The sequence below is a fragment of the Ovis canadensis genome, chromosome 9 (assembly GCF_042477335.2).
Source record: "Ovis canadensis isolate MfBH-ARS-UI-01 breed Bighorn chromosome 9, ARS-UI_OviCan_v2, whole genome shotgun sequence".
Lineage (NCBI taxonomy): Eukaryota > Metazoa > Chordata > Mammalia > Artiodactyla > Bovidae > Ovis > Ovis canadensis.
The window spans coordinates 72266056-72274249 of NC_091253.1; the positions used below are offsets into that span (position 1 = coordinate 72266056).

The 8194-nt window shown below is 38.8% G+C and overlaps 1 pseudogene; it reads right to left on the reverse strand.

Moving 5' to 3' along the window:
* Nucleotides 1–996: 996 nt before the first annotated feature.
* Nucleotides 997–1772, reverse strand: LOC138445892 (thioredoxin-dependent peroxide reductase, mitochondrial pseudogene; annotated as a pseudogene).
* Nucleotides 1773–8194: the final 6422 nt, after the last annotated feature.

The window sequence follows — 8194 nt, forward strand, 5'->3', positions numbered from 1 at the left end:
CTCCTAGGTCGAGACAGTGCTAAATAAGTTTTAATACCATCAGGCCATGAATATTATATATTTCAAGACAAAGTTTTCCCTGAATTTTCTTGTGTTTCTTCAAATACTTCTCATTATTTGTTTTTGGAAAAAGCGTAAGGAAATTGGCATATTGTTTATTTTTTAAAAAATATTAACAATAAGTATCAGAGTTTTATTTTTTCACACTAGTGAGCATGAGTCATTTAAAAAAAAATCTGTTTATTTTCTAATTCCGTAGTTTTATATTGAGTACCTTAGGGAAGAAAATAATTGCAATGATTTTAATTCATAATATAATTAATCCCTGGGTTCAATAAATATCCTTTATAATTATACCCAGTCAATATTAAAAATGTTTGTAGACACTAAGTCAGCTAACAAAATAAGTAAAATAACTATATGAAATATAAATCTCAGGAATGGGGAACATCCATGATCAGTTAAGTCACTTTGCCACTGTTTTTTTTTAGCATGATTCACATTTACTTCAATCACAAACGCATTCATTGCAAGTGTTAACTTATACCACTGATGCTAGCATCTTAAAACTAAGATCTTAAAAAACCCTTCAGTTTAATGCAAAGAAATTCAAGAAGAAAATTTTTAGACACTTGATCAGAAGATTTTGGTGGCTGTCAAAATACTCATGTGTACACAAAGGTACAAGAAAGCCTGAGAAAGAAGAGTTGTTTCCGTTTCCCATTGAACACAGGATCCAAGAAACAAGTGAACCAAATATTGTATTGAAATTAGCCATCCAACCATACAGTACCAATAAAGAACTTCTTAACATTAGTAATGGACCACATTTTAAAAGCCTTGGCAAATGTTATGAAAACGAAAATATTTAGAGTAATATTTACAAATACAAACATAATTAACTTTTTGCCTTCTATAATAATAATCTTTGAAATGCTAAAAATGAGGTCCAACTGTGGTTCTTTTCTAGTGTGGCAAGCTGTAGATGCACATGGTCTACTGATTTACCTTCTCGAAGTTTTCTTGAAAGCAGCTGGATGGGGCTTAATTGCAGGAGAAGCTGATGTCCTATTGGCTGGGCAGACTTCTGCATTGGTTTCCACAAACTGAAATGCCTTCACCAAGCAGAGGTTTTCTTCCATTCTTTAGCCCACTGGGAGATCACTGATACTCAAATGCTTGATGGCTCCATTGGTGTCATTTATGAAAAGGACTCATAGTGAAGGATCAGAACCTTCTCACTGCACGCTGTAGTGTTGGGGGAGCTGTTTAGCCAAATCTGACAAGAGCTTACTGTTCATGTGGTCCAAACCAGTGTTCTTCCTCTGTGTGTTTATCTAGGCCAGGTGGCTGAAGTGGGAACCCATTGACACTGCAGCAAGTTCACAGTTCACATCATGAAATGCACTGGCTTTGTCACTGAAAGCAATTGTGAAATTTCTGTTCACAAAAGTGAAATCCAAAGGATAGAAGAAGAGGACCAAATATTTCCCCTTAAAGTCATCAGTTTAGTCGCTCAGTCGTGTCTTTGAACTCTCTAGTGCCAATGGCTGTACCCTTAATATAGGGCACTTGCTGGGTGATGGCAAGGATATGGTGTGAGGAACTGATGCTAGAGGCCAATTTTGCTTGGCCAGAACCAGACCACAATGCATTTGTCAAGCACATTCTTCAGCAGACATAAGGGCTGCATAGGCAGAAATGCCTCAAGGAATGGCTTTCACATGTTGGACAAGCGATGCCCAGAGTAATCGTCTCATTGTGGAGGCCATGTTATGACTTGTGATGACCAGTGATAGTCTCTTATTAGATTAAAAACTTTTTTTTCCTTAAAGTTTCTACCAACTTCATGAGAAAAAGACTAAAACCTGTATTTTCAGCTTTTAGACAAATGACTAGTTTGCCTCATTTCTGGTTTTTCAGTTTAAATTAGTAAGTACATAAGTAAATTGAGTGCTTTTATATCTATCTCTCTGCTAGATGAAAGAAAAATTAATGATAATAAGAATAAGTTGCCCTAGCATGAGAGAATGGAACCCAAAGCTGTATTTGAATTGTGGTTGGAAGTATAAAGGTGTGGTTGGAATATAAAGGTATGGTTGGAACTTCGGGAGCAGCATAGAAGAGGTGAATGGATTGCTTGAGTGGCTTAGGTGTGAGAAGTGGCTTTTTGGAGGAGGTGACCTGGTTGCCAAGCAGCAGGTGAAGAGTGGACCAAAGTGAGAGTGAAATTGCACAGGCACTAATTGTGAAGACATATTTGTTCACTACAACTGCACTATTAGTTGAAGCTTTGTCACACCCTCTGTTTTGGGTAATAGGTAGTTCACACTCTGCGTTATTATCAGCAGAAGGAAGTTCAGATGCGCTGAGCAGGCTTGTGAGACCAGCTATCTGTGAAACCCAAGTTGCTCAGTGGGGAAGACAGGCACTGTATACATTCCAAGATGAGTGTAAAACATGATCAGAAGGAAATGGTGGTTTGGATTTATATGTAATAGAGTTGGAAATGTGAGAAATTATGAATGGGACACTATAGTGTAGGGGAAGGGAAGCAAGTTAATTATATCTCTGGATATGAGAAAGTCTACTCTTAGGAAATGATGTTTGAGCTGATAAATGATGAAGTTGAGATCATTAGATAATAGGTTGGATGTGTGAAGTAAAAGGGTGGAAGTGTTACTTGCTCAATCTTTTCTGACTCTTTGCTACACTATGGACTGTAGCCTGCCAGGCTCCTCTGTCCATGGAACTCTCTAGGCAAGAATTCCCAACCCAGGGATAGAACCTGGGTCTCCGAGGTTCAGAGGCAGACTCTTGACTCTCGGAGCCATGAGGGTGGAGCTAAGGATTATTCTCCAACTACTGGCATGGACAGCTGAAAATGGAAATGCTATCACTTGTCTTGGAAAACTGATTTTGAGATGCCTGGGAGGCATCTTGAGTAGATAAATGGAGCACATATTTGGGTTTGAAAATTAGACAAGGTCAGTCTGGACTAGAGGTGAGATATACTGAAGCCACAGACATATGCAGGATCACTTAAGAAGGTTCAGAAAGAGATGAGCATGGAGTCAGGGATAGTGCTGGTAAATTTCAACATTTAAAAAATGGGTAGCAAATGACAAACCACAAAGAGATCTGGACAAGACAGCTAAAAAAGTGGGTGGGAAAGCAGTAGTGTATGGTGTTGACACTGAATTAAAAACTCTGCAAGTGTGTGTGGTTAAAGGAGGAAGTGGTTAACAGGTCAAATGTCGTGGCTAGGTCGAGCAAAATAAAAATTAGGAGTCTGTTGGATTTAGAGATATGGGTAGAGATCATTGGATATCTCAACAAGAAGAGCTTCTTCTTGGAAGAAGAGAAAGCTGCTTTGAATGAGTTAATTTGAAAAAGAGAAGTGAAGAAATGGCAATGTTGATCGAAGATAACTGCTTTGAGAATTGTGGCTTTTGACAAGATGAGAAAGATAGGGTTGAAGCTAACTCAGTGTGAGGTAGTCTCTGTTACTGTCCTGGTTTTAGACAAAAGAAAACTGAAGGCACGGAGAGGTTAAGCAGCTTGCCCAAGGTCACATGGTTAGAGTGAGAGTTAGAATTAAGCCCTAGGCAGTGGACTCTAAAGCTTGTCCTTTTACAGAAACAGTGTGTGCTGAATTGAGAAGTGTATGCTCTCTTGCCTTGTCACCTGGCATAACCTATTATTCCACTTTTTACAGCTGAGGTCTGAAGTCCTGTTCGAGATTGACCAAGGTCATACCATAAGTGACAGAGATGGTATTTAACTTCAGCTATTTCTACTCCTGGTCTTGTGCTTTTCCCCCTTGGCCATAATTGAATCGCCTCTGTGTCTAATTTCAGGCGCAGTGATTCCCTTTTGCCCTGAGTGTTGTTTGCACCTCCAGCCTGTGTACCGCCTGCTCAGTAATGATCTAATACTTACTGTGTGGGCTTCAGAATTTATTTGATTTGGAGCAACTGAAACGGCCTGTTGGCAAGGACTAAATATAAGATTGTGAATCCAGGGACAAGGATGCATATTTCTGGCCAAAGAGGATCTTGCTAACTATGGTAAAACACTGCAAAGTATTGGCAACAGTTGCTATAACGAAAATGAATTCTCTAATTCTAAATGCTTGTGGTATGTAATGTAAATTCATGTGAAAGGAAGGAATACAGAATGAAAGCAATGAAGTTTAATATTTCTAATGTATTGCACCCAGTTTAGAAAAGTGGAGTTTTTCAGTTTGCAAAGCAAAATAATTTGGGGAGTCTTGCCTTGACTGTCACATTAAAGAGTCATTATTTTGCACAACACGTGCACCTTGCAGAGTTCGGAATAGATTACTTTTGTTACCTCCCTTGTTTCTTCGCAACATCCTATGTTGTGACTGGCCAATACATTTTGCTACACTGATTTGACTGAGGGAGAAACCACAGCACCGTGTGGTTGAAATGACTCATTCAGTCTCGTAAAAGTGGCCCGTGTGAGAGCCAGGGTGAGGATTTGGATCTTCCATCTTGAATGCCGCGCTTTGTGTTAAACCACATGGTGTTCCAATATATCACTTGGCCCATTTAAACCACATGGATAATTCATTTTTCAACACCCTGGTTATATGTCATCTTAGCTGTCATTTCCATTAGCTGCTTACACACCTGCATGTGGCTCACACCAGCCTCCTTTTCTGCCTGTTCTGACATCAGGAGCAGTGCTTATTAAGCAATAGAGAAAGACTGAAATGCAACAACAACAACACCACCCTTCTTTGTTCAGCCCTGGTGTCTTTTACTCCCGGTTTCTGTTCATACGGAATTCAGCATCACTTAACCTCTATGATACTTGTCTAGGGGAACTCTCTCACTATTCCATTTTGTTGCTTGAAAACTTTCAGCATCTTTCCTTATAGGAGAATAACATTTTTGCATTTATGTCTGATGGAGCTTTGGAAATATCAGAAAACCTTTTACCGCTATCTTGGTTAAGTAACACAAAAGGAGCCGGGGTTGAAACCCAGGGTACAAACCCCCATGACAGATGGTGTATTTTCAATTCAGGTTCACCACCAACACATTCTTAGGCAGAGAAGAAATACCGAATCGCATTCCCCAAGCCCCCCTTCTCCATATGGTTCCAGTTTAGTGTCTGCCAATGAAAGGCATTCACATGAGATTTGGAAGACAGAAGAGAAGGAAAGATTGAATAGAGGAGAGAATGACCCTGGTTCATACATTTGTACATCCAAAAAAATATTTATTAAGATCCTATATGTGGCAGACATTCTGAAAATACATCCCCTAGTCTCACAGAATTCATCTTTTCTGAGTGAGTGAAGAGACCAAAATAAAAAAACAAAAACTCACAAAAACAAAACAAAAAGTGAACTAACAAGAAAATATACAGATATGTTTCAGTAGTATATTATACTACTATAATCAGTAGTATTATGAAAACAGAACAAAAATATGGTAGATGGGAGATTTTAGAGAAGGAAGTAGATATACTGGAATTTTTGTTTAGGAGTATTCTTAAGTTCTAAAAGAGGGTCTAAAGTTGATTTCTTGAGGGACATTTTATCTTTTGAAACCTTTCTGGAATTTCTTAATTGTTCAGTTTCGATTGAGTTGGATATCATGCACTTGTGTAGTTAACAGTGATTTCTTTAAATACCCAGTGACACTAGCTGCTGTGATCAGAATGCTGTCTTGATCTGTGGTTCGAGATGCTGTTTGTCTGGCTTCTGAAAATCCATCATACTGTCCCTTTTCACAAAACCTGTCAGATCAGGAACAAATGGAATTTCAAGGGAGTCACTCTAACTTACCAATGGTACCTGGGATTGTGTTCCACAGATTTCTGTAAATTTTATATTGATTTGCTCACATGCTATCAGTAGGTCACCTTGGTCCTGTACTTTACAGAATTCTACAGGAATGTGGCATAATAAGCAAATGTCTGAATAGATTTGGAGAACACTCTGGATAGGCTCAAATAGGGCAGATTTAACCCAGGCTTCCCTGTTCCTCTCCTTAGGTAGTGATGAACAAGCAGGAGGCCTTCTTTCTATGGACAGAATTGAGTGTCTCTCCTTTGGAGATAGACGTTGATTTACGAGGAAGTGCACAGAGTGTGTCTTAAGGGCATCGAGCTGTAATTGCTCTCCTTCAAAGTGGACTGTTGTGCCCTCATCCTTCAGCTAAAGGGGAACTGCATAACACCATGTGTTTATTTGACTTATGATTTATTTCTTTTGAAGGGATTATGTCCTTTGTCAAAACATTCTTTTCACTCGGGATGGGAGATTTAAGGAATAAAGAGACTTTAGTCTTACCAGGCTACTTTTCCTGTTAATTTTGCTTACCTCTGGGATCCTTTTATTTAAAAAAATTCCTTATGTTTTATATGCATGTATCTACTTTGCGACTTATAATAAAAATTATCTTTCTTCATTCTCCTCCTTTCATCTACATTACCCACCCCTGTACCTTCCCTACCTTTCACATCCATCAAGTTTAGGTCTTAAATTGTGCTGGGAAAATAGTCCTTTTCTTTCCAGTTCAACTTCTAGAAATAGGAGCAAAGAGGTTGGATTCTGGTGAAGGCTTTTTACTTGACTACTTTGGTAAACTGGAGCCAGACACTTTCCTTAGATATGGAAAGTGCTCATATTCCTTCTTTCCTTATTTGTGGAAAGAAGGAATTTTATTAGAAAAGCAGTGTTAAACATTATAGACTCAGGACCCCTTTATATTCCAGAAGCATTTCAGGTCCTGGGCTTCCCAAGTGGTTCAGGGGTAAACAATCTGCCTGCCAAGCAGATGTGGGCTCAACCCCTGGGTTGGGAAGATTCCCCTGGAGAAGCAAATGGCAACCCACTCCAGTATTTTTGCCTGGAAAATCCCATGGACAGAGGAGCCTGGTGGGCTACAGTCCATGGGGTCACAAAGAGTCAGACATGACTGAGCGACTAAACAACAACAAACAGCTTCAGGTCTTATAGAGTTTCTTTTCTCTGGGGAATGTTAATCCAGTGTCCATGCTATGAGAGCCAATTGTTAACTAGTCAAGATTTCTACAATCTTGTGGTTAAATCATTAGTAGCTTGAAACAACCATGGAGGGAATATTTACACCATGGAAACTGACCAATGCTATCAAATTGTTGGTTTTTTTTTTTTCAATTAAGTGAACTGATTTATCAGAATGTTGCTGACTTATCAGGGAAGAAATTAAAACTGAGAAATTAAAACATATTTGTTAAGAAATTAAAAATAAAAATAGGTGCAATAGATGCTATTCTAAATCTTTAGTTACATTTTCAGAAGAAAAACATTGAGTGGCTTTTCCAAATACTTTTGATGTCTGACTTTATAGAAGGCAACTGTATTATTACATGAGCTTCTGTATTCAGTGGGCTGTGATATAGGTCATGAGCATTCGATAAGTTCAGTGTTTCCTTATGAAAGAAAGAACTTAAGTCAAATACTATCTTCATATTATTACAAAACTAATTTCATCCTCATTGAGCCACTGAGGAGGTACCTCACGTACTTCAGATCATACTTTGGAAACCACTGTGTCAGAGAATTTCTAGAGTTATTTCTATCTTAGAATAAAATAAAATAAAATAAAAATTCACTAGTCTAAGTTCCTCTCTCATGTGTCTGTTTTGGAGTGGTGTGACTTAGGGAGGAGGACCCTTGGCAGTTGAGGGTGGGTTTGAATAGTGGGACTCACATTTAACAAGAGTGGGGATTCTCCCACTGCTCATCAGTATGCCTGAAACCCCATTGTCTTTCCTCCCTTCTTTTTTCACCTAATTTTTATTTGAATATAGTTGCCTTACAATGTTGTTTTTGTTTCTACTGTACAGCAAAGTGAATCAGCTCTATGTGTATATACAGCCCCTCTTTTTTAGATTTCCTTCCCATTTAGGTCACATCAGAATATTGGGTCGAGTTCCCTGTGCTATAGAGTAGGTTCTCATTAGTTATCTATTTTACACATAGCGGTGTATATGTGTCAGTCCCGGTCTCCCAATTCATCCCACCCCCTTGTTCCTTGGTGTCCGTACATTTGATCTCTACATGCGTCTCTCTTGATTCTTCTTTCCTTATCATTTTCCAGTCCACCATGCAAAGTGAGCGGGAGTCGAGGAATTCTAAGGCATTGACCATGTGCGCCCACTGCAACAG